The 24523-nt window shown below is 51.7% G+C and overlaps 1 protein-coding gene across 18 annotated transcripts in view; it reads right to left on the bottom strand.

Annotated features, from left to right (window-relative positions):
- RPH3AL (rabphilin 3A like (without C2 domains)) overlaps positions 1 to 24523 on the bottom strand; it is a 152250-nt gene that overhangs the window by 101752 nt on the left and 25975 nt on the right. For 4 of the 18 annotated variants that reach the window (XM_033185241.1, XM_033185250.1, XM_033185254.1 and 1 more), the window contains exon 1: positions 10700 to 10899. The exons of 4 other annotated variants lie outside the window; for them this stretch is intronic. The gene's annotated coding sequence lies outside the window, so the exon portion shown is untranslated. 10 more of the 18 variants (XM_033185247.1, XM_033185248.1, XM_033185249.1 and 7 more) reach the window with 6 other exon arrangements.

The following is a 24523-nucleotide window of genomic DNA, read 5'->3' as shown; positions in this document are numbered from 1 at the left end:
AAATTAGCTAGGTGTGATGGCACATGCCTGTAATCCCAGCTACTCAGGAGGCTGAGGCAGGAGAATTGCTTGAACCTGGGAGGTAGAGGTTGCAGTGAGCCAAGATCGTGCCATTGCACTCCAGCCTGGGCAACAAGAGCGAGACTCCGTCTCCAAAAAAAAAAAAAAAAAAAAAAGACATTATTAAGGAATCCAAAATACATGGGCTATGACCACTGCTAGTTACCAGAAAATAAAACTGAGAAAATCTTTAAAACTTTGTTAATTCATTAAAAATAATAAACCCATTACAAGAAAAAAACAACCCCATCAAAAAGTGGGCAAAGGATATAAACAGACACTTCTCAAATAAGACAATTGTGCAGCCAACAGACACATGAAAAAATGCTCATCATCACTGGCCATCACAGAAATGCAAATCAAAACCACAATGAGATACCATCTCACACCAGTTAGAATGGCTATCACTAAAAAGTCAGGAAACAACAGGTGCTGGAGAGGATGTGGAGAATAGGAACACTTTTACACTGTTGGTGGGACTGTAAACTAGTTCAACCGTTTTAGAAAACAGTGTGGCGAGTCCTCAAGGATCTAGAACTAGAAATACCATTTGACCCAGCCATCCCATTACTGGGGATATACCCAAAGGATTATAAGTCATGCTGCTATAAAGACACATGCACACGTATGTTTATTGCGGCACTATTCACAATAGCAAAGACTTGGAACCAACCCAATGTCCATCAGTGACAGACTGGATTAAGAAAATGTGGCACATATACACCATGGAATACTATGCAGCCATAAAAAAGGATGAGTTCGTGTCATTTGTAGGGACATGGATGCAGCTGGAAACCATCATTCTCAGCAAACTATCGCAGGACAGAAAACCGAATTCCGCATGTTCTCACTCATAGGTGGGAATTGAACAATGAGATCATTTGGACACAGGAAGGGGAACATCACACACCAGGTCTACTGTGGGGAGGGGGTGGGGGGAGGGATAGCATTAGGAGAAATACCTCATGTAAATGACGAGTTAATTGAGCAGCACACCAACATGGCACACGGATACATATGTAACAAACCTGCACATTGTGCACATGTACCCTAGAACTTAGAGTATAATAATAAAAAAAAACCTTTAGACTTTCACATGATTTACATATTTTATGAAAAACTACACTTAAAAAGCATTAGACAAATACATTATTTTACATTTTACAACTGTTTTAATGTTTGGCTTCACAAAAAAACAGCTGGACATTCAATCTGATTCTTCACTCACGCATTTGTGACAGGTGGTTTCACTGAGTCCGTGAAGGACATCCAGACCCTCACAAATGTGTATGATGGCTGAAAAGAGGAAGACTGTTTTTTACCTTCCAGAAATTGTAGATATTTTTCTTTGATATCGCACCCAAACTCCACAAATGGTAGTTTCTTAAAGATTAGTTTCAACGCGGCATCTGAAACCACATCAGTGAACTTCTCCTTTTTTGTACATTTGTGAGAGGATAAAACCCAGTTCCATCACTCTTCTTACGAAAACACTTCTGACCCTGTGGATCTCCGGAAGGGAGTTGGGGGACCCCCAGAGAGGCCTGGGCCCAGCTTGGAGAACTGCTTTTCTAGGCCAGGGCCACCCATTTCCCTGATGACACGCCGACCGCCACCACCTGACCACACGGGTCGAGGACACGACCTCAACCACACTGGTCCCTCTACCCTGTGGACACGTCCAGGCACCTGCTCTTCCAGATCAGACCTGACCCTCCCCAGTGGGCTGCCTCGGCAAAGAGACCTGGGCAGCCCCAGACCCCAAATAGACAAATGTGGAAACCCCATGGCCAGGCCCAGATCACCCGGGACCCCCCAGATGTAGGCTCCATCCTCTCCCAGATGAGACTAATGGACAAGCCAGGAAACACAGAGTCAAAAGTGACACAGTCCTCAAACAACTTTAAACCAGCGCCCCATCCCAGCCTTTAGAGCACTACGGTTTGCTTTGCTTTGTTTTTTAAAAACTTCAGTTATCTTGTGCTTTGCAGTTACACTGCCCCACAAGGGTGTGGAAAACATTACTGTGTTCACAGTAAACATTTAAATACACTACAGGCTGAACGTGATGGCTCACGCCTGGAATCCCAGCACTTTGGGAGGCCGAGGTGGGCAGGTCACCTGAGCTCAGGAGTTTGAGACCAGCCTGGGCAACATGGAGAAACCCCATCTCCACTAAAAATACAAAAATCGGCCAGTCGTGGTGGTGTGCACCTGTAATCCCAGTTATTCAGGAGGCTGAGGCAGGAGAATCGCTTGAACCTGGAAGGTGGAGGTTGCAGTGAGCTGAGATCGCGCCACTGCACTCCAGCCTGGGCAACAGAGCGAGACTCCATCTCAAAAAAAAAAAAAAAAAAAAAAGAGCTCTGTGAACATTTGGCTTTTATGTAAACTTACTAGAAGTCCAGGAATAAGTCAACTGTCTTCCCGAGCCTCAGTTTCCTCATCAGTACCTATCAGAGCTGTCGGACAAACAGAGCGACCACCTCGGGTAATTTCAACGCCGGATTCTGACCCTGCTGAGTTACATGAGGGAGGCGAGGGAGGCTGCTGGCTGCTCCCACGTGGGAGGTGGGAACTGAGCGCCTCCCCAGCCCAGTCCACAGGACAGAGGAGGCGGCCACAAGAACTGTATCCTCCATGTCCCCACCCTTCTCACTGCTGTAGCTTCAGGGCAAAGGAACCACAGAGCCAAGTGCTGCAGAGGTCAAGGGAGACAGAAGGATGTCGCCTCCAGGGCTGGGGCCATGGGCAGTGGCAGGGCAGGTTCATCATCGATGGCAAGTCTGTGGCTGACCATGCTCACGGGGTGGCCCCGAGCAAAGGTCAGACATGAGAACCCAGGAGAATTCAGGCCCCGGCTCGGGGACGGCTGTGCACCCCCACCCTGGCCGTGGCTGGCACCTCAGAAGGCACAGCTGTCCTCCACTGGTACAGAGAAACCTCGGGACAGACGGTGCGAGAGGAAGGGCAACTCAAGGAGGCACATTTTAGGAAACTGCCCACACAGCCAGCTTCGATTCTCCAAACCTCTTCAGCCTGCACTGGCTGCCAGCTCCCTGACTCGGCACGAAGGGCCTCACCAGCCAATCCCCATGCCCAGCACCCGGCACCCCCTTCACCAGTGAGTAAACTGTGCTCACCACCACCCAGCACTCACCTCCTGGGCTCGGATGGATGGCAAAGAGTCTGACCCTTCTCTCTTAAGAGCAGTGCCTTATGCGTTAAACAGGGACTGTGCCCTGGTACTGATATACAGCCATTTGTCCTGAACAAAAATTAAACTGATGAGGGAACAAAATAGGGCCTTATAGAAGGTGAGTGGAAAAGCAGGGAGGGCAAACCCCCAAATTCGGGAGGGAGGATGGAATTGGCCAGGGGAGGAGGGGCAGGAGGTCTTGTGGACAGGGCTGGCGGAGCTCTGGGGAGAGAAGAGGCAGGAGGTTTTGTGGACAGGGCTGGCAGAGCTCTGAGGGGAGAAGAGGCAGGAGGTTTGGTGGACAGGGCTGGTGGAGCTCTGGCCACTTCCTCAGTAAACGAGACGTGATCCCCAGGGCCAGGTCTGTCTCTGAGGTACTCCCCGCTGGGACAGGTAAGAGGCTGGAGAAGGGGTGTGTGTGCGCGCGCGTGCATGTCTGTGCGTGTGTGTGTGCAGGTGTGTGTGTGTGCAAGCTGCATGTGTGTGTGCAAGGTATGTGCGCGTCTGCATGTGTGTTGCATGTGTGCACGTGTGTGTGCGTGCGTGCAGGGTGTGTGTGTGCGCGTGTGTAGGAGGTGTGTGTGCGTGTGTGTAGGTGTGTGTGCACGTGCGTGCGTGTGTGTGCAGGGCATGTGTGCGCGTGTGTAGGGTGTGTGTATGTAGGGTGTGTGCATGTGTGTAGTGTGTGTGCACGCGCGTGTGCGAGCTGCATGTGCGTGTGCAGGGTGTGTGCGCGTGTGCAGGGTGTGTGTGCATGTGCGTGTGTGCGTGTATGTGTGTTGCATGTGCGTGTGTGCGTGTGTTGCATGTGTGTTGCATGTGTGCATGTGTGCACGTGTGTGCAGGGTGTGTGTGCGTGTGTAGGGTGTGTGCACGTGTGTAGGGTGTGTGTAGGGGGGGTGTGTGCATGTGTGTAGGGTGTGTGTGCACGTGTGTGTAGGGGGTGTGTGTAGGGTGTGTGTGTAGGGTGTGTGTGTGCATGTGTAGGGGGTGTGTGCGTGTGTGTGCATGTGTGTGTAGGGGGTGTGTGCGTGTGTATAGGGGGTGCGTGTAGGGTGTGTGTGTAGGGTGTGTGTGCGCGTGTGTGTAGGCTGTGTGTAGGGTGTGTGTGCGCGTGTGTGTAGGGGGTGTGTGTGTAGGGTGTGTGTGCATGTGTAGGGGGTGTGTGTGCATGTGTGTGTGTGCGTGTGTAGGGGGTGTGTGCGTGTATGGGGGTGTGTGTGCACGCGTGTGCATGTGTGCACGTGTGTGCGTGTGTGTAGGGCACGTGTGTGCAGGGTGTTTGTGCGTGTGTGTGCGTGTGTACACGAGCATGTTCAATGAGCCCACAGGCCAAGGCCGCGGCTGGGGAAGGCAAGCCCATCATGGGGAGGGTGGACATTCCTCCCAGGAGCCTGCCCCGAAGTCTTCAGTTCTATCAACACGAAATTTCCATTTCTCCTTCCCCGCTGGACTGTGGGCTCCCTAGAGGGTCCCTATGTCCTCCTCCCTCCCTCCCTCCCTGATGCCCAGCACAGGGCCTGCTGCAAAGTAGGTGTTCAGGGAATGTCCATTTATTCAACTGCATTTCATTAGAGAGATGTGGCCTTTCCCAGACAAGGAAGAATTCGGAAAACAACCCAGACGTGTTCAGAGCAGACAGTCGGGCTCTAACCAGGCTCTGCAACGTGTTGACTCATAAGCCTTTTGTTCCTCAAGATTCCCCACGGGGTAGTCGGTCTCACGGCAGCTCCACCTGACAGCTGGGCTCGCTCCTGGCTAAGGGCTGGTGCCCCCAGAGCCTCCTCTGGGAAAATGAGACCTCCTGGTGCCACCTCAACCCTGCCAGGTGACAAGCTGAGCAGAGGCTGCACTCAGGCCGGCAGGTCCGGCAGGCAGATGTTCCTGAGCCCCTTGTAAAACCCCGCAGAACGGGACTAGGAGGACCCGAGGGGAACAGGGAGGGGAACAGGAGTTGCCTGGTGATAATTTCCTGAGAAAATTCCTAGGGGACAGAGGTTCATCAGCCCCAGGCAACTTCCTGAGACAGATCCGTAAAAAACAACTCCTTCTTCCAGGAGGATGCAATTCTCTCTCTCAAGTTGAGAGCTCACCACCCCGGGCGTTAGTCACTGCAGACATCACTGCAGACACAGAGACGGCCCTCAGAGTTTACCACCCCGGGTGTTAGTCACTGCAGACAGAGGCTGCAGCCACAGCCACAGCCATTATGCAGCCTCATGTGGTCGCTCCTGGGGGCTGTGGGATATTCATCCCAAAAGGAAAACACCTTAAATTCAGGCGCCAGCCACCCCCATGGCGACTCTTAACACCTTAATGTAGCACCTTCCAACCTTTCCTAGGCATTATGTGCAAATCTTAAATAAAACTGGGTTCTTACTACATACACTGCTTGCTGGTTTTTTTAACCACATTGTACTTTTCCCACATTATGAAAGTTCTTTAACAATAGGATTTTAAGCGGTAACTTAGTATTCTGAATACGATAGGCTTTACCACCTTCCTGTGGGGAGCACATGGATTGTTTGCAATTTTCCTCGTACACTTTTTAAGTGTATTTTTGGAGATACGTTTTCCACAGCCACGTTCACAGCCACTCAGAGTTGCCAGCGGCAGGCCTCCTGCTTGCCCTCTCCAAAGTGCACCTAGAATTGTCCACCACAAAAATTCTGCTGGCGGCCGCCGCGTCTTGGGAGCCTAATCTGGGGCTCTCCAATTAGATGGTTTCAATAAAGTCACAATCCTCTATTCACAAAAAAAAAATAAACAAAAATAAACAAAAAAGTCTCTTCTTCGCCAACAGTTGCATCTACTGACAAGAAGCTGTCTATCTCCTCAGCAGCAGTTGTGGGCTCAGAAGCTGGCAAAGCCAGCACCGGCTTGAGAGCCCCGAGCGACCCAGTGGCTGGGGCCGGTCACGTGACCCTCCTCCAGCGACTGTTCTCCGCCTGCCTGTGGGTCCCGTAAACGTGCCTCGGGAGCTCATTCTCGTACGCACTAGGAAACAGTGTGAATAGTCATCGCTCCAGGAAAACTGCGGCTCAACCCTGACCTTCCAAAACCCGCCACAGCCACAGCACAGTGAGAAAACACCAGCCGCCTGCAGTGTCAGTCTCTAACACACCAGACTGAAAACATATCCGGAGGCAAAACCACCTGCCTCCAAGAAGCCTGGGAAACACCCACGGAGTCCCCAGCGCGTCCGCTGCGGCGGAACAGGGACAGGGACGGGGCGACCATCCCACCAAGTGCGGCTTCTCCCCACACCTGACCCCAGGCTGTGGTCACTCCCCACCTTACACCCTGGCATTTTCACCTCCTCGATCTCGTTTCACGGACATGTTCAGATGTCACTGAGCCTTCACACTCCCTCGGTGTGGCAGGAAGGAGTGTGCTTTCATCCAGCCACAGGGTCCCACCATGGTGAGAGTGGGCAGCAGACTCCAGCTCCTGACACCAGCGGATTTGCTTGGCTGGGGTCTGCCTCGAAGTCACGCGCATGAGAGACCCCCAGAGAAACGCATTCCCACAAGCACGGCCACGCCGTGACTCTGGGGCGACTGTGGCAGAGGAGACCCGGGGATGAGGGCGCAGGTGTCTGGCACAGACCGTCTCCACGGAGAGAATGAAGGAAATGATGCAGGGCGCACAGTGGGAAAGAGGTGGCGGGCGGAGGGGCTGAGGGAAGCCGCTGTGCCTAGGAGGGACACCCCCACGCAAAGGCCAACACGAGCCACCAGCCGCTGCAGGACGCCAGTTCCTGTTGGCCACAGAAAGAGGGCTCAGGTGCGTCTTCCACACCGGGGCGGCTGCTGCCCTCTGAGCCAAGAGCGGCAGAGCTACCCGGCCAGCCCACAGACCGAGGAGGCGTAATAAACGGTGGCTGTAAAACCCCAGGTTTGGGCAGGTGTGCTTGTCACGCAGTGTCACCGCAGCGATAGACAACGGATAAAAATGGCACCTGGCAGATAAAATCCCAACCCTGACCTCAGTGTCCACAACTATTCAGAGTTTGATTTTCCATGTGTGGAAAATCAAACTCTGAATAGTTTGATATTCAAACTATTCCCCACCCCTCCCAGGTACCAGAGGAAGTACCCGCAGAGAGGGCCTGGAGCCTTCGCAGGTGGCCGGTGCCACAGGAGGTACCCCATGGAGAGGGCCTGGAGCCTCTGCAGGGCTGGAAGAGACGCTTCATCCCAAATGCTAAATCTGGCGCCCAGAGGGCTGGGTTGAAAAGGGGTTGGAGGCGGCCTCCAGCCTCCATGGGAAAGGATGCTGTGATCTGTCAGTCAGGTCTGCCCCAGCATGGAGGGAGGGAGTTTGCCATCCCGCCAGGGTGCTGTGCCTAGGCCGGGGCGACAGGGAGGAGATGGGTTTAAAGGAGGGAAAAGAAGCCGGGACGAATATAAAAGAATACTTGCCACCAAGCCGGTGTGTCCCCAGGCCTCGAAGACACCGTGTGGGAGCCTCCGTTCAACACCAAGGTATTAATATCCCAGGGAACCCTTAGCAACAGCCCTGACATCTGCTCTGTTACTACGATACGGGAAACATGAGGAGAACAGCAAGACAAGGTGACCCCAGACACCAACACTTCCTCCACCTGTCAGGCCGCCTTGGGAGGATGAAAGACTCAGAGAGGGAGCCTCAAAGGCCTGTCTAAACCCCAAAGGAACCACTTACTCGGAGACATCGCAGGCTGATGATGCACCGAGCACGTTCGAGAGGATTCTGGAGTTGAAACAGGAGCCCTGGGGACACCAGTGTCTGACACAAACACCCTTCAAACTCCCCCATCCCGGGGCTCCCTGCCAGGCCTGCCTGCTCCCGGCGCCTCCCCCTCCTCCCGGCGGCTCCCCTCCTCCCAGTGGCCCCCCCTCCTCCGGGCACCTCCCCCTCCTCCCGGCGCCTCCCCCCCCCCAGCTCCGACGCTCTCTCCAGCGGCCCCCCTCCTCCCGGCGGCTCCCCTCCTCCAGCTCTGACGCTCCTCCGGGTGGCCCCCCTCTCCTCCCAGCGGCCCCCCCTCTCCCGCTGGCTCCCTTCCTCCCGGCGGCTCCTCCTCCTCCCAGCTCCGACGCTCCTCCTCTTTGCACAGACAGGGGCAAGTCTTCCTCATCTGCCTTGGAATCTGCTGGGGCTCCCGCTGCCCCTCTTCACGTGCAGCCAGAGGTCATCCTTACAGCCTGGGTCAGGCTGTGTGACTCCCTCACTCAAACACCTTCAGTGGCTCCCACAACCAAGGAAAAAAGCCCAAGCCGCCCTCAAGGGCATCCATGATCTGGCACAAACCACCCTTCCATTCTAGCAGCCACCTCACCCCTCTGCAAAACCGGCGCTCCAGCCGCCAGGACCTTGATGTGCCCCAGCTGCCCAGCCTTGTGTCCGGCACCCTCTCACCTGGATGCCTTTGTTCACGCTGTCTACCTCCCCCACCTGGGGGTGGCCCAGCACCACCTCCCCTGGGAACTCTCTGGCTCCCCCCACATCTGGCCCCTGTTCCGATTGAGCCCACCTCCCGCCCATCGGCACTTCATTCTGCCTGCATCCTAGGGGTCTTCACCCGTTACCCTGATGTCCAGACACGGTGAGTGTCCAGTACTCCTTCAGGGAACTATAACCATCAAGAGTTTGCCACTCACTGGAACTGTGTAATCGGTTAGGCACCAATAATTCTTTCTGAGACAGGGTCTTGCTCTGTTGCCCAGGCTGGAGTGCAGTGGCACAGCCGTAGCTCACTGCAGACTCCAACTCCTGGGCTCAAGTGGTCCTTGCGTCAGCATCCCAAGTCGCTAGAACAACACGCCTGGCTAATTTTTTAATTTTTTGGTAGAGACAGGGTCTTGCTCTGTTGTCCAGGCTGGTCTCAAACGATCCTCCTGCCTCAGCCTCCCACGTAGCTGGGACTATGGGAGTACGCCACCACGCCCAGCCCACCAATAAAATTTTGTCTTAAAAACCGCCTCACAGAATAAGGTCCAGCCTCGCTGGCCTGAAATTTAAGGCCCAACAGTGTGAACCCGTCACCTCCTTCACCTGCCTCTTTCTCCCTGCCACACCTGGGCTCTCGACGGACCCTCCAGCCCCTGCTGAGACTCCCGCAGCCTTTCCTGTCTGTGCTCTTTGAGGAGCAGCGATCCTGGACATGCTACCCAAGACCCCGTCCGGGGGCCGCCCCACTTGGTCACAGAGCTAAGCATCTGCTCCTGTCCTCAGCAGGACCAACAACAGCACCTTTCAGTTTCCTTGGCCTCGTCCAACAAACACGCTCTGGGTGCTGACGAGGCACCAGGTCCTTACCCAGCAGCTCGGTCTCGCTGTTCGAGGGCCGGGCGGGGTGTTCTCGTTTGTACCCCGCAAGGCCTGGCATGGGGCACACGTAGGAGGTTTCACTGAATCCTGTGGGTCTTTTTTAACCTCGGAAAGTAAATCCTTGGACATCTTTAATGACAGGCATCTCCCCCTCCAGTGGACCCCAAATCCCTACTTGTCTCTTTATCCAACTGTTACTGTTCTCCTTCCCAGGCAGACACGCTCTGCAAAGCCTCCAACCCAAATGGTATGTGAAATAACCTACTTCTCCCCCATCTCAAGTGCCAGCCCTCAGATTTTAACAGCCACAGCTCTGCCTACGTGTCCCCAGAGGCATAGCTTGCATTTGTCTTTTCTGAAAGGCCTAAAACACGGTAGCTAGAATTTCTGTATCAAGGTAATCACGGAGCTGAAGGCAGCAACAGCAGGGTAACCAGGCTGGGCATGGTGGCTCACACCTGTGATCCTAGCTTTCTGGGAAGCCAAGGTGGGAGGACTTTTTGAGCCCAGGAGTTCAAGACCAGCCTGGGCAACAGAGCAAGGCCACGTCTCTACAAAAAATTTAGAAATTAGCCGGGCATGGTGGCATGCACCTGTAGTCTCAGATACTCAGGAGGCTGAGCAGAAGGATCACTTGAGCCCAGGAGATGGAGGCTGCAGTGAGCCGTGATCGCGCCACTGCACTCCAGCCTGGGTAACAGAGCAAGACGCTGTCTCAAAAAAAAAAAAAAAAAAAACAGGTAACGAGAGAGAGAGAGAGAGAAAGAGAGGAGAAAATGAAATTCAAACTTAGTGTAAAGGTGACCAGAATAATACGTAGGTACCCCGTGGCCCCTGGGCTCTCTCTGCCCAGAACACGCCCAAGTCCTCCCAGGCTGCGTGCGGGGCACCGGGCTTGGGACGGGCAGTGTCGAGTATTCATGCTATTTGTCTTTGAATGCAGAAATGCAGGCCTGCTTCTGTTTACGTGATTTATGTGGGTCTGGAAAGTCCCAGGCAGGCAGAATCTTTGCAGAGGAAACCTGATTTCAGCTCCCACCTGGGAGCTGCTTGTTGAAGGAGCCCGAGAGAAACCTCTCCATGAAGCAGAGAAGCTTCTGGGGAAAAAGAAGGCCCACCGCTCCTCACCTGCCTGGAAAAGTCCCAGTCCTCGGGTGTGCGGAGTCCTCGGGTGTGCTGAGGGCGGTGCTCCAGGTCCTGGGGAGCAGCGTCCCACACCCCTGCCTCCCCCAGCGGCCTCTGCACAGCCCAGCCCAGACTCCAGCTCCCAGGTGGCCCCTCCGCGGGTCCTGCCCAGTACTTCTCCAGCCTTCCTGGCCCCACCTCACCAGAGCCAGGGTTTACTTACAGCCAAGGCCATTCCTGGCTGACCTCGCCGGCTATCTGTGGGCCCAGCTGTCTCCTCTTACTCACAGAAACACAAACAGACGTTTCTCTGTTGCAACTCCAGGGTTAGGCACTGCCCTGCTTGGGAACCAGCTGTCTGGTTCTCTGCACACTCCCCATTCTCCTGGCAGACGCTAAGACTCCAGATAAGTAAGGGTGCCCATAACGGGGCCAGCTGAGGGCTCAGGCAACAGTGGGGGGCCCAGAACATGGCTTGGGACAGAGAAGACGGGCAGGGAAAGGCTCAGACAGAAGCACTGGCACTTAGCTAGGAGTTTTCAGGGCTTCTAGGAGGAGCCCTCAAGTTAACAAACGTCCCTACACATGCTCAACCTGACCCTGTGCTACCACACTGGGAGAGGGGGAAGCCGTGGGTGCTGCCCACCTGCCAGGTGCCGCCACTGGCCGGCCAAGTGGAATCATCACAAGCCCCAGACGCGACCATCACTCCTTCCAGAAAAGAAGAAACCAGCTCGAGAGGTGCAGCCACTTGCCCAAGGCCCCGCAAGCCGGCACCAGGTGCCTGGTTTGGCCCAACGGAGCTGGGCTGAGCCCAGGTCCCTTCTATCCCCCTCCGCCTCCCAAGGCACTGGGCTGCAGGTGCCCAACAAAAGCAATAAGCCAGGGTATTCTCCGAGCACCTGCCCTGCACCCAGCAGCTGGGAGCAAGCAGTTCCCAGAAACTGAGTTGTGCAGTAATTGGCCAAACAGGAGTTCTGAGAAGAACTGGGCCGGGGCAGCCTGAAGGGGACTGCAGAGGAGATGGGCTGGCTGTTTCCCAGAGCAGGCAGGGGCTGCGATGAGAGGTGCGAGGCCTGTGGGACCTCGGTCACCAGCCTCCAGCACCGCTGTTATCCCACCCTAGGCCCTCAGAGCAGAGAGGCACAAAGGAGCTGGTGTGGGAGGCCTGGGGCATTTTCAAAGACAGCCCCTGCTCCCCACCAGACCCACAGCCTGCACCAGGTGTCACCCAAACCTCCTCAGTCACCCCACAGTCCTAAGGGGTCCCCCGGCTCCAGGCTCCTCAGCTCAGACCCACCCAATCCTGCCATCAGATAGGCTCTCCAAAGGCCCTGCTCCACCCAGACACCTCAAAATCAAGCCCAGGGTCCTCATCCGGGAGTTCACGGCCATCCACAGGCTCCACCCTGCCTTGCCAAATTTGTCTCCAGACAAACGAACACCTGGTATCATTCCTCATCCCCAGGCCCAGGTCTCCCCACACTCCACGCTCACTGCCCCCACCCAGGCTCCCCCCATCCACACTCACCCCCACCCAGGCCTCCCCCCATCCACACTCACTGTCCTGGACCCAGGCCTCCCCACATCCTCACTCACTGCCCCCACCCAGGCCTCCCCCCATCCACACTCACTGTCCCCACCCAGGCCTCCCCACATCCTCACTCACTGCCCCCACCCAGGCCTCCCCCCATCCACACTCACCCCCACCCAGGCCTCCCCCCACCCACACTCACCCCCACCCAGCCTCCCCCCATCCACACTCACCCCCGCCCTGGCCTCCCCCCATCCACACTCACTGTCCTGGACCCAGGCCTCCAAACATCCACACTCACTGTCCCCACCCAGGCCTCCCCACATCCTCACTCACTGCCCCCCACCCAGGCCTCCCCACATCGGCACTCACTGCCCCGGGCTAAAGCAAGCGCTGCCTCGTCCTCATAAGCACATTGTGTTTACCTCTTCCCAGAACTTCCCAGTTTCTGGTGAACGTGTCTGACCTCTCCTACTGGACCAAACACTCCCTGAGAGCAGGGTGCCTCCTGCCCAGATGGTATTGACAACATGTGGCACTAGAACAGAACTGAGAGCCTGGAAATAAACCCATACATCAGTGCTCAACTGAATTTCCACAAGGGTGCTGAGACCATACCACGGGGAAAGAACAGTCTTTTCAACATCTGCTGGGACGAGAGGAGAGCCACGTGCAGAAGGATGATGTGGACCCTGAGGTCACACACCATTGTCAAATTTAACTCAAACAGATCAAACCTAAAACAAGAGCTAAAACTATGAAATTCTTGCAAGGAATGTTGGGGTAAATTTTCATGACTTCAGATTTGGCAATGATTTCTTAGATAGGTGTCATCTATATTTTGGTGTCATCTAAGATTTGCTTATGATTTCTTAGATAACACCATACATGACAAAAGAAAAAAGAGACCAATTGGACTTTTTATCATAATTTTTTTGAGACAGGGGTCTTGCCATGTTGTTTAGGTTCATCTCAAACTCCTGGGCTCAAGTGGTCCTCCCACCTCGGCCCCCAGGTTGCTCAGATGACAGGCATACACCACGGTGCCTGGCTGACGTTACCATACTTTCATCAACGGATACTATAAACAAGGTGAAAAGACGGCCCATAGAATGAGAGAAGATATTTGCAAACCACGTATCTGATAAGGGTCTAGTATCTAGACTATATAAATAACTCTCACAAGTCAACAACAAAATGACAATTCCATTTAAACACCGGCAAAGGATTTGAAAAGACATTTCCCCAAAGAAGATACGCAAATGCCCAAAAATCACCTGAAAAAAGACTCAACATCATTAACCATCAGGAAAATACAAATCAAAACCACCATGAGATACCACTTCACATCCACTAGGATGGCTATACGAAAAAATATGAAAAATAACAAGTGTTCGTGAGGATGGGGAGGAACTGGCACACTTGTGCCTTGTTGGTGGGAATGGAAAATGGTGCAGCCACTACGGAAGATAGTTGGGCAGTTCCTCAACAAGTCAACACAGAATTATCATCTGACTCAACAATTCCGCTCCCAGGCATAGACCCAAAACAATTGAAAGCAGATGTCCAAATAAAAACCTGTACACCAGTGTTCATAGCAGCACCATTCAAAATAGCCAAAATGGGAAACAACACAAATGTCCATCAACTGGAAAAAGGACAAACAAAATATGATGTATCCAAACAAAGGAATATTATTTGGCTATAAAAAGAAATGAAGTATCAATTCCGGCTACAACACAGACAAACCTTGAAAATCTGCTAAAAGAAGCCAGTCACAAAAGACCACATATTATATGATTCCATTTACGTAAAATGTTCACAACAGACAAATGTATAGAGACAGAAAGTAGATTAGTGGTTGCCTAGGGCTTCTTGGGGTCGGGGAAGGGCGACAGCAAAAGGGAACGGGGTTTGTTTGTGGTGATGATTGGTGATGGTGATTAGAAGGTCATCCATGCCCTCCCCCATTACTCTGGTGAATGAAGACCATCTTTGCCTCATGTCCACTGGGTATGTTATGAATTTCTTCTCCTCATAGAGAATTTATAGTGTCTCATTGACCAACCAGCCAGACGTGATGCTAATCTGGGTTCCAAAAACAAGAAACAGGCCAGGCGCGGTGGCTCAAGCCTGTAATCCCAGCACTTTGGGAGGCCGAGGTGGGCGGATCACGAGGTCAGGAGATGGAGACCATCCTGGCTAACCCGGTGAAACCCCATCTCTACTAAAAAATATAAAAAACTAGCCGGGCGAGGTGGCGGGCGTGTGTAGTCCCAGCTACTCGGGAGGCTGAGGCAGGAGAATGGCGTAAACCTGGGAGGCGGAGCTTGCAGTGAGCTGAGATCCGGCCACTGCACTCCAGCCTGGGCAACAGAGCGAGACTCCGTCTCAAAAAAAAAAAAAAAAACAAGAAACACCACAACAGATAAAGGAAATTGTCAGCGATGGAATCCGAAGGTCACGCATGTAAGTTTCACGATAACATTTGTTCCACTTTGCTGCATGTTTTTAATTATTCATAACAAATTATTATAAAAGTAAAAGTACAAGTAGATCACTTGGGTATTCAACCCATAAAAACCAGGTTCACAACATTAGGAGAACACAGATGAGGACCTTGGGAGCTCCCACTCGCAAAAAAACACATCCATGCCTGTTCCTGCTCCCCACAGGTGTCCACAGGTGACACACCAGGTGACACGGCTTCCTGAAGGAAGGAGAAGATGCAGGACTTCCCTATCGTGGCACAGGACTGGGGACTGTGGAGACAGTCTCTACTTTAACACATTCAGCTCTCTGAGTTCAAAGCGAGTCAGAAAATGAGCAGAGCCACTGTTTTTATTAACTCCAAATGAACCTGGCAAAGGATGCTGGGGCTGACCAAGCAGGCGTTCAACCCAGTCACACACTCCTGGTAGCCCCACGAGCAGGCTGACGAATTCTCTTCTTCTGCCAGGTGACAAAGGGCAGTGGTTACAGGTCCAGGCTCAGGATCACGTATCTGAGGTTTGCATTCTGGCTCTGTGAATTATGAGCTTGGTGACCTTGGGCAACTTCCTTCATTTCTCTAAGCCTTAGGTGCATCATCCATAAACAAGTAGCTGCCTCCTGGGGCTATTGGGAAGAATAAATTCAATCGGTGGTTCTGAATCAGAGTGGTTTTGTCCCCCAAGAGACTTTTGGAAATATCTGGAGACATAGTAGGGGGTGCTACTAACCACTATCCATCCAGTGGGTAGAGGCCAGGAATGCTGCTAAACATCCCTGAGGCACAAACCAGCCCCCATGACAGAGTTATCCAGCAAACACCAAAGCACTTGAGTTGAGAAAACCTGATAGAGGTAGTGCAGGTAACACAACCAGCACAAAGCCTGTCACAGTGTGCACTCTCAGGGTAGGGCCATCATGGCTGTCCTCATCATCACCATCATCATCATTACCATCACCATCACTGTCATCTCTGTCACCACCATCATCGTCACCAATACCACTATCATCACCCTCACCATCATCACCATCATCACCATCATTACCATTACCATCACCATCACTGTCATCTCTGTCACCACCATCATCGTCACCAATACCACCATCATCACCCTCACCATCATCACCATCATCACCATCATTACCATCATCACCATTACCATCACCATCACTATCATCTGTCACCACCATCATCACCACCATCATCACCAACACCACTATCATCACCCTCACCATCATCACCACCATCACTATCATTACCATCAGTCATCATCATCAACATCATCATCATCATGATATTTACCATCATCACCATCAGTCATCATCATTACCACCACCATCACTGTCATCTCTGTCACCACCATCGTCAGCAGCAGCATTATTACCATCATCATCACCAATACCACTATCATCACCCTCACCATCATCACCATCATCACCCCATCACCATCACTGTCACCAACATCATATTCACCACCATCAGCACCATCACCATCATCACCATCACTGTCACCACCATCATATTCACCTCCTGACATCATCAGTCATCATCACCATCACCACCATCACCATCACTGTCATCATCACCATCATCACCACCATCATCACCCCATCACCATCACTGTCACCAACATCATATTCACCACCATCAGCACCATCACCATCATCACCATCACTGTCACCACCATCATATTCACCTCCTGACATCATCAGTCATCAACACCATCACCACCATCAGACATTGTCATCATCACTGTCATCACCATCATCACCCCATCACCATCACTGTCACCAGCATCATATTCACCACCATCACCATCATCACCATCACTGTCACCATCATCATATTCACCTCCTGACATCATCAGTTATCATCACCATCACCACCATCACCATCACTGTCATCTCTGTCACCACCATCATCACCATCATCGTCACCAATACCACTATCATCACCCTCACCATCATCACCATCATCACCATCACTGTCACCAACATCATATTCACCACCATCAGCACCATCACCATCATCACCATCACTGTCATCATCACCATCAAATTCACCATCATCACCATCAGTCATCATCACCATCACCACCATCAGACATTATTATCATCATCCACATCATCACCACCATCAGTGTCATCATCACCAACACCATCATCGCTATCACCATCAGTGCCACCATCATCATCATATTCACCTCCATCAGTCATCATCACCATCAGACATCATCATTACCATCACCATCACTGTCATCTCTGTCACCACCATCACCAATACCACTATCATCACCCTCATCATCATCTCCATCATTGTCAATCACCATCACAGTCATCACTATCATCACCATCACTGTCACCATCATCATATTCACCACCACCAGGCATTGTCACCATCAATCATCACTACCCTCACCTCTTCTGTATTGTGGGAAATGCCCAGAGGGGCTCACATCTGGGCAGGAGGCCTGATGAATAGAAAGTGTATCTACTGGGAAGAGGAATCAGCATGAGGGGAAAAGCCACGTGGCCTTGCTGAGAGAGGCAGGAGACCTTTGGTGAGGCCATATCAAAAACCATCCTAGTCTGTAGTCCCAGCATTTTGGGAGGCCAAGGAAGGAGGATCCATTGAGCCCAGGAGTTTGAAACCAGCCTGGGCAACATGGTGAAACCTTGTCTCTGGAAAAATAAAAAAAATAAAAACAAAAACAAAAACAACAACAAAAAACACGCACACAAAGAAAAAATTAGCTGGGCTCAGTGCCATGCACCTGTAATCCCAGCTACTTGGGAGGCTGAGGTAGGAGGGTCACCTGAGCCTAGGGAGGTTAAGGCTGCAGAGAGCTGTGATCGTACCACTGCACTCCAGGTTGGACAACAGAGTGAGTCTCTGTCTCAAAGGCAAACAAACAAGCACAACACCCTAAATCCCAACCGCAAAGGTGCCAATAGCTGCCAAGTCTACAGCCACTGCTGTGAGGACTCCGTCTGCCTGATCACTTTCCCACCTCTCTAACTTCTCATTGCCATTAGCAGAAACTTCCTCAAACAAACCCACCAGGGGTTTGTGCTCAGAGAAGCTGGAAGGGGGATCACTGGGGTTTCTACACCTGTATAGCCAGACTTGGGGAAAGAGAAACAGCCACCCAGGACTGGCTACAGAACTGAGTCCTGGGGCAAGTGAGAGGGGCCAGGAGCAGTGCCCTGAGGCTGAGAAGTGGGTGCCTGCTGGGGCATGCGTGCTCCCCATCTGCATGCACACCCTGCTGGGGCATGCGTGCTCCCCATCTGCACACACCCCGCTGGGACATGCGTGCTCCCCGTCTGCACACACCCCGCTGGGGCATGCGTGCTCCCCATCTGCGTGCACACCCCGCTGGGGCATGCGTGCTCCCCGTCTGCACACACCCCGCTGGGGCATGCGTGCTCCCCGTCTGCACACACACCGCTGGGGCATGCGTGCTCCCCGTCTGCACACACCCCGCTGGGGCATGCGTGCTCCCCGTCTGCACACACACACTGACTTTGCACTGTAAGGACACATGGGATGCTAGTGCGCTCTGAGTCTCAAAGACCAGGACATAAGGGAAACACAAAATGTCACACGGGGGAGGTGAAAGGTTTGTGTGTCAATGACCAGTTAGGAGAACCACCATTGAGGGCTTACCATTTGCCAGGCTTAGTGCCAAGTGCTTTATGGAATCGTCTCCTTTATCTTTCGAAGCAACCCTGTGAGCCAGGTTTTAACACCCCCATTGTACAGGTGAGCAAACTGAGGCTCAGAGAGGTGAATGACAGCTGGTAAGTGACAAAGGTCCAGGATTTGAACTCCAAGGATAAGCTCTTAACCACAAGCATAGTCCAACTTCTCACACTTCATGGTACTCTGTGCTGGACAGAACGATGTGTGTTTAGGGCCTTTCCCCATCGCAGTTGTATTAGTCCGTTTTCATGCTGCTGCTAAGGCCTACCCGAGACTGGGCAATTTACCAAAGAAAGAGGTTTAATGGACTTACAGTTCCACGTGGCTGCGGAAGCCTCACAACCGTGGTGGAAGACAAGGAGGAGCAAGTCACATCTTACGTGGATGGCGGCAGGAAAAGAGGGAGCTCGCGCAGGGAAATTCCCCCCTATAGAACCATCGGCTCTCGTGAGACTGACTGACTATCACGAGAACAGCACGGGAACGACCTGCTCCCGTGATTCAGTGACCTCCCACCGGGTCCCTGCCACAACAGGTGGGAGTGCAAGATGAGATTTGGGTGGGGACACAGCCGCACCATTTCATAGCCATCCCCTGTACACACATAATCTTTTTTCCTTCTCCTTTCAGGTAAGTCAGAGACAACAGATAAGATTCTAAATAGAAAAACACTATTTTGTCAAAAATAAGAAAACAAACAACAGACACTTCACTGAGGATATACACACGGCAAACAAGCCAATGAAAAGATGCCCAACATGATAGGTAATTAGAGAATTGCAAATTAAAACAAGATACTACTACACACCTATTAGAACAGCCCAGATTCAAAACAATGACATCACCAAATGCTGGTGACACTGACACCACCAAATGCTGGTGACAATGACACCACCAAATGCTGGTGACACTGACACCACCAAATGCTGGTGAGGATGTGCGGCAACAGGAACCCTCAAAACACTGCAAAACGGCACAGCCAACCCGGGCGGCACAGTGGGACTCCGTATCTACGAAAAATAAAAACATGTTTAGCCAGGCGGGAGGGCACATGCCCACAGTCCCAGCTCCTTGGGAGGCTGAGATGGGAGGATGGCTTGAGCCCCGGAGCTCGAGGCGGCAGGGAGCAGTGACTGGACAACCACACTCAGCTCCAGCCTGGGTGACAGAGCAAGAATCCGTTCCAAAAACAAAACACTAGTACAGCCACTTGGGAAGGTATTTTGTTACAAAGTTGACTATACTCTTACCGAAGGATCCAGCAAGCACATTCCTTGATATATGCAAATGAACTGACCGTTTATGCAAATGAACTGAACAGTTATCTCTGTTCAAGAACCGGCACCCTCATGTTGACTAAATATTTATTCATAGTTGCAAAAACTTGGAAGCAACCAAGATGTCCATCAAGTGAATAAACAAAATATGGTACCATATATTCATACGATGAAACATAATTCAGCGATTTAAAAACATGAGCTAGTAGGGTTGGGCAGGATGGCTTGTGCCTGTAATCCCAGCATTTTAGGAGGCCGAGGTGGAAGGATTACTTGAGGCTAGGAATTCAAGACCAGCCTGGGCATAATAGTGAAATCCCGTCTCTACAAAAAAAAAAAAAAATTATTTTAATTAATTAAAAGAAAAATGGGCCGGGCGCGGTGGCTCAAACCTGTAATCCCAGCACTTTGGGAGGCTGAGATGGGCGGATCACAAGGTCAGGAGATTGAGACCATCCTGGCTAACATGGTGAAACCCCGTCTCTACTAAAAAAATACAAAAAACTAGCCGGGCATGGTGGGACGCACCTGTAGTCCCAGCTACTCAGGAGGCTGAGGCAGGAGAATGGCCTCAACCCGGGAGGCGGAGCTTGCAGTGAGCTGTGATCCGGCCACTGCACTCCAGCCTGGGCGACAGAGCGAGACTCCATCTCAAAAAAAAAAAGAAAAAGAAAAAGAAAAATGAGGCTACTCTAGGCACACTGTCTATAGGGTAACCCTTCTCTGCAAGGAGTTTAAAAAAAAAAAAAAAGAGCTGGCAAGCCACAGACAGACATGGAGGAATCTTACATGCGTACTGCTAAGAGAAGGAAACCAGTCTGAAAGGGCTACTTACGGCACGGTTCCAACTATGTCTATTACATTCTGAAAAAAGCCAAACTATGGAGACAACAAAAAGACCAGGGATTTGGGGATGGAACAGGAAAAACGAGGAAATGGATTGCAGGGGATTTTGAAGGCAGTGAAGTTATTATTCTCTACACATGTCTTTACACATTTTTTGAAGCCCATAGAACGTACACCTCCAAGAGAGAACCCTAAGTGTACACTATACATCTCGGTTAGTAATAATGTATCAGTATTACCACGTTTCTTGTAACAAATGTACCACACCAAAGCAAGATGTTAATCATGGGAAATTGAAAGAGATAAAAGCTGAGACGGGAACTCTGTACTTCTTGTTCAATTTTTTTCTGTAATCCTAACACTGTTCAAAAAAACAATAAAGTGCTACCAAATGCAATGAAAAAATTTAAAAGTTTCTTCTTCATAGAGAAAAAAAATACCACACCCATCGTCATCAATGGGGAAGAATCTTGCCATGCCACTAATATTACCTTTGGGTGTCACACCGTCCCGAACGCTTTTGTGTGGATTAACCACAGGAGCTCGTCACCTCTGTTTGCCAAAGGAGGAAGGTACGTACTCTCCATGCCTGTGCTCTATCCCCACCACGCAGCCCTCCCTTGGGAGTGCAGAACACTGGAAGCTCGACAAATACTGGGACCCAATTCTTATTCTTCATCACAGGCACCACAGTTGGAATCTGCGTTTATTTCTTTGTTGACGTGTCAGTCTCTGGAAGGTGCACGGGGAGAAGGGTCACCTCCATTGTGCTGCCTCCGAAGAGCCAGTGCATACTGCACGGTGCACGAGAGGAATCCCGAACAACTCGGACAGTGGCTGCAATAAATGCTGGGGCCATGCAAAGAACACTGGGAGCCAAGAGAAGGCGCAGGGAAGATCTTGCCCTGTGGCAGTCCCAGAGGGCTTCAAAGAGAAGAATGTGGTGCAGGGCTCAGAGGGAAAAGGAGCGACTTGGCAGGCAGAAGGCGGCATTCCAGGGAGAGAACTGTCCTCCCAGAAGTGCCAGAAAGGAAGAGGAAACTCACTCAGGGAACTAGGGTAGCTGGGCAGGAGGGAAACTGGTCTGGGCAGGTGAGTGACTGCCCTGAGGTCACAGCTCGCTGGCACCATCTTGGGCAGAGCTGGGAATGTCGAAGCCGTAGAAATAGCCAAGTGCACCTCGAGCTTTCACTGAAGTCAGGCTGAAAAGAGAGGAAAGTGAACAGACCCTCCCCTTCCCCATGTCATCCACATCTCCCAACATCCAGGGGCCAAGAGCGTGCCCAGAAATCACCAGCCCAAACTCAAAACGGCTTTAAGGTTAAATTCACATTCTATCCCACCATATATTGATGATTTTTAAAATTAAAATGACTGGGCACAGTGGACCACGCCTGTAATCCCAACCCTTTAGGAGGCCAAAGTGGGAGGACTCCTTGAGGCCCGGAGTTCGAGACCAACCTGGGCAATGTAGCAACCCCATCTGTATAAAAAAAACTTTTTAATAGAAATAAATGTTAAAAATTTACTAATTAATTAATTCAATTGAATGAGAATAATGCTTCTTCTCCACCCTAAGAGATATTCCTTCCAAAAATGTCTTCCAGTAAAATCGAGTCCAGGATTCTGTAACTCTGGTTTTATGTAGTAATAGCAGCAGTAGCTGACATTTCTATAACACCTTACCTATATCATCACTCACAATCTCCACTGCAATCCCAGCAAGTGCCATCAGCACCCCGATACTACAGATGTGCCCAGCACACTGCAGGGACAGCCCACACCCACACACAGGAGCACAGAGGCCAATTAGCTTCCTCCAAGTTAAACAGCATGTCCACAGTCTCACTACTGCAGACACGGCCTCCTTTTCAGAGGCGTAAGTTTGCAATTGGACTCTACAGCTCACCAGCGGTTTACTTTGGGGCTTGTTACATGTCCCTCCACTCCATTTTTTCCTCTGTATGATAGAGGTAATAAATAATGTATTTCTCAACAGGTTTTGTCCATAGTGAATTGTGGTAACAGAGTAAAAGTTCCAGGCTGGGTGCGGTGGCTCACGCCTGTAATCCTAGCACTTCAGGAGGCTGAGGCGGGCGGATCACGAGATTGAGACCAGCCTGGCCAACATAATGGCCCCATCTCTACTAAAAATACAAAAATTATCCGGGCACGGTGGCTCACGCCTGTAATCCCAGCACTTTGGGGGGCCGAGGCGGGCAGATCATGAGGTCAAGAGATTGAGACCGTCCTGACCAACATGGTGAAACCCCATCTCTACTAAAAATACAAAAGTTAGCTGGGCGTGGTGGCGGGCACCTGTAATCCCAGCTACTGAGGAGGCTGAGGCAGGGGAATGACTTAAACCCAGGAGGCGGAGGTTGCCACGAGCTGAGTTCACGCCATTGCACTCCAGCCTGGCAACACAGCGAGACCCCATCTCAAAAAAAAAAAAAAAAAACAGGTGCAAACACAGTATCTAGTATGTAGCAGGCCCTCACAAAACAAAACAAAACAAACCTGTTTTTTAAACCAAGCTGGTCGCTGAATGCTGGTGAACCTCTCCACACTAAAAGGATGAAATGGGAGTTTAAAACAACTGCAGACCCTGATGATGAATGAAATCGTGGCCTGAGGCCGTCAGCCAAGGCCATCTGGGCCAAACCAGAGGGCAGGAAACAGCAGGCTTCCTCCTCCCGCATGAACTCTGGCCCAGAGAGGAGCTTCCTTCAGCTGACCGCACCCACTTCCCCCAGAACATTCCAGAACACTCCGTGCTAGGCCAGGAGACTCCAGGAAGAGGTCACTGAGTAGCTCTTACCATCTCCTCCCAGCCCAGGCAGAAGATGCCCCTCCCTTCCAGGACTCCATGTACAACTTCTGACCTGCCCATCACCCGCGGCCTCCCCACAGAGGGCCAGGGCTCAGCTCACCCACCTCTGACCCGCCTCTCTCCAGCGCCTCTAGGCTGCCCTCCAAGCCACTAATAGATGGCCTGGGTGGCTTGTCTTTGGCTATGGCCCTAGTCTGGCTTCTGAAACCTTCTCTACTTGGGCCCTTGACTGGTGATCTGCCTTCAGTCCTGGTAAAACGAGACTCTTCAAGGACGGTCAAGAAACACTCCCCTCCTCAAGCACCCTCAATGGCTCCCACTGCCTCCTGAAAAGTTCAGAGGCCACACCCTGAGACTGACGGTCCTCCACAATACAGTCCCACGCTACCCTCTCTTCCCTGCAGGACTCGCCTGCTGCAGCCAAAATAGATCACACCAAGAATCGTGCCCACATTTCTGGACCTACAAGTACAGACTCACCTCCCAGCTCCACCTAGCTGGGTTCCACTCCTCCCGCACCCCACCTGTCTCTTCCATGAGCCTTTTTCTCATCTCTGAATTCCTCCAGCATGCAATTTCCCGTGCCACCTGCCATCCCCGTGTGGCTCCCATACTATTCTTTACTTAATATTTCCCTTTAAATCAACCCACTCTTTTACTTGAACAAATTCATTTTCAAAGGAAACTTCATATCTCCACCATAAATAGAAAAACCATCCCATATGCCATAAATAGAAGGCAACTGAAAAAAAACAAGTTATGCTCTACTACACATGAAAATAAATCAACAGGAAAACATTGAAATGCCTGTCTGTGTGCCTGATGAGGTAAATGTATATATAGGTTGTAAATGGAACAGCACCTCGAGGGGCAAGGGTCCTGGAACGGGCCCCTGCGTATGCGTTTGGGGAGTGCTGAGTCCTGACAGTTGCTCCTGACCAAGTCCGCTGGCCACGCGGCCTTCTAAAGGCTTCAAAAATCCCCTCCTGCTCTAAGACACGTGGCCTTGGCACTTTATTTTTTTGCTTTCTTTGGGGCCCTTGGGTTTTTTGGCCCCATCTCACAGTTATCTGGGGACTTGTCACCAAAGGTGAGTATCCCAGGGGAGGGAGCACAGAGCCTGCAGCCCCTGAGCCGGTCC

The sequence above is a fragment of the Trachypithecus francoisi genome, unplaced genomic scaffold (genome assembly GCF_009764315.1).
Source record: "Trachypithecus francoisi isolate TF-2019V2 unplaced genomic scaffold, Tfra_2.0 Lachesis_group20, whole genome shotgun sequence".
Taxonomy (NCBI): Eukaryota; Metazoa; Chordata; class Mammalia; order Primates; family Cercopithecidae; genus Trachypithecus; species Trachypithecus francoisi.
Note: the sequence above shows the minus strand (reverse complement) of the source record. Positions and strands in the feature narration are given on the sequence as shown.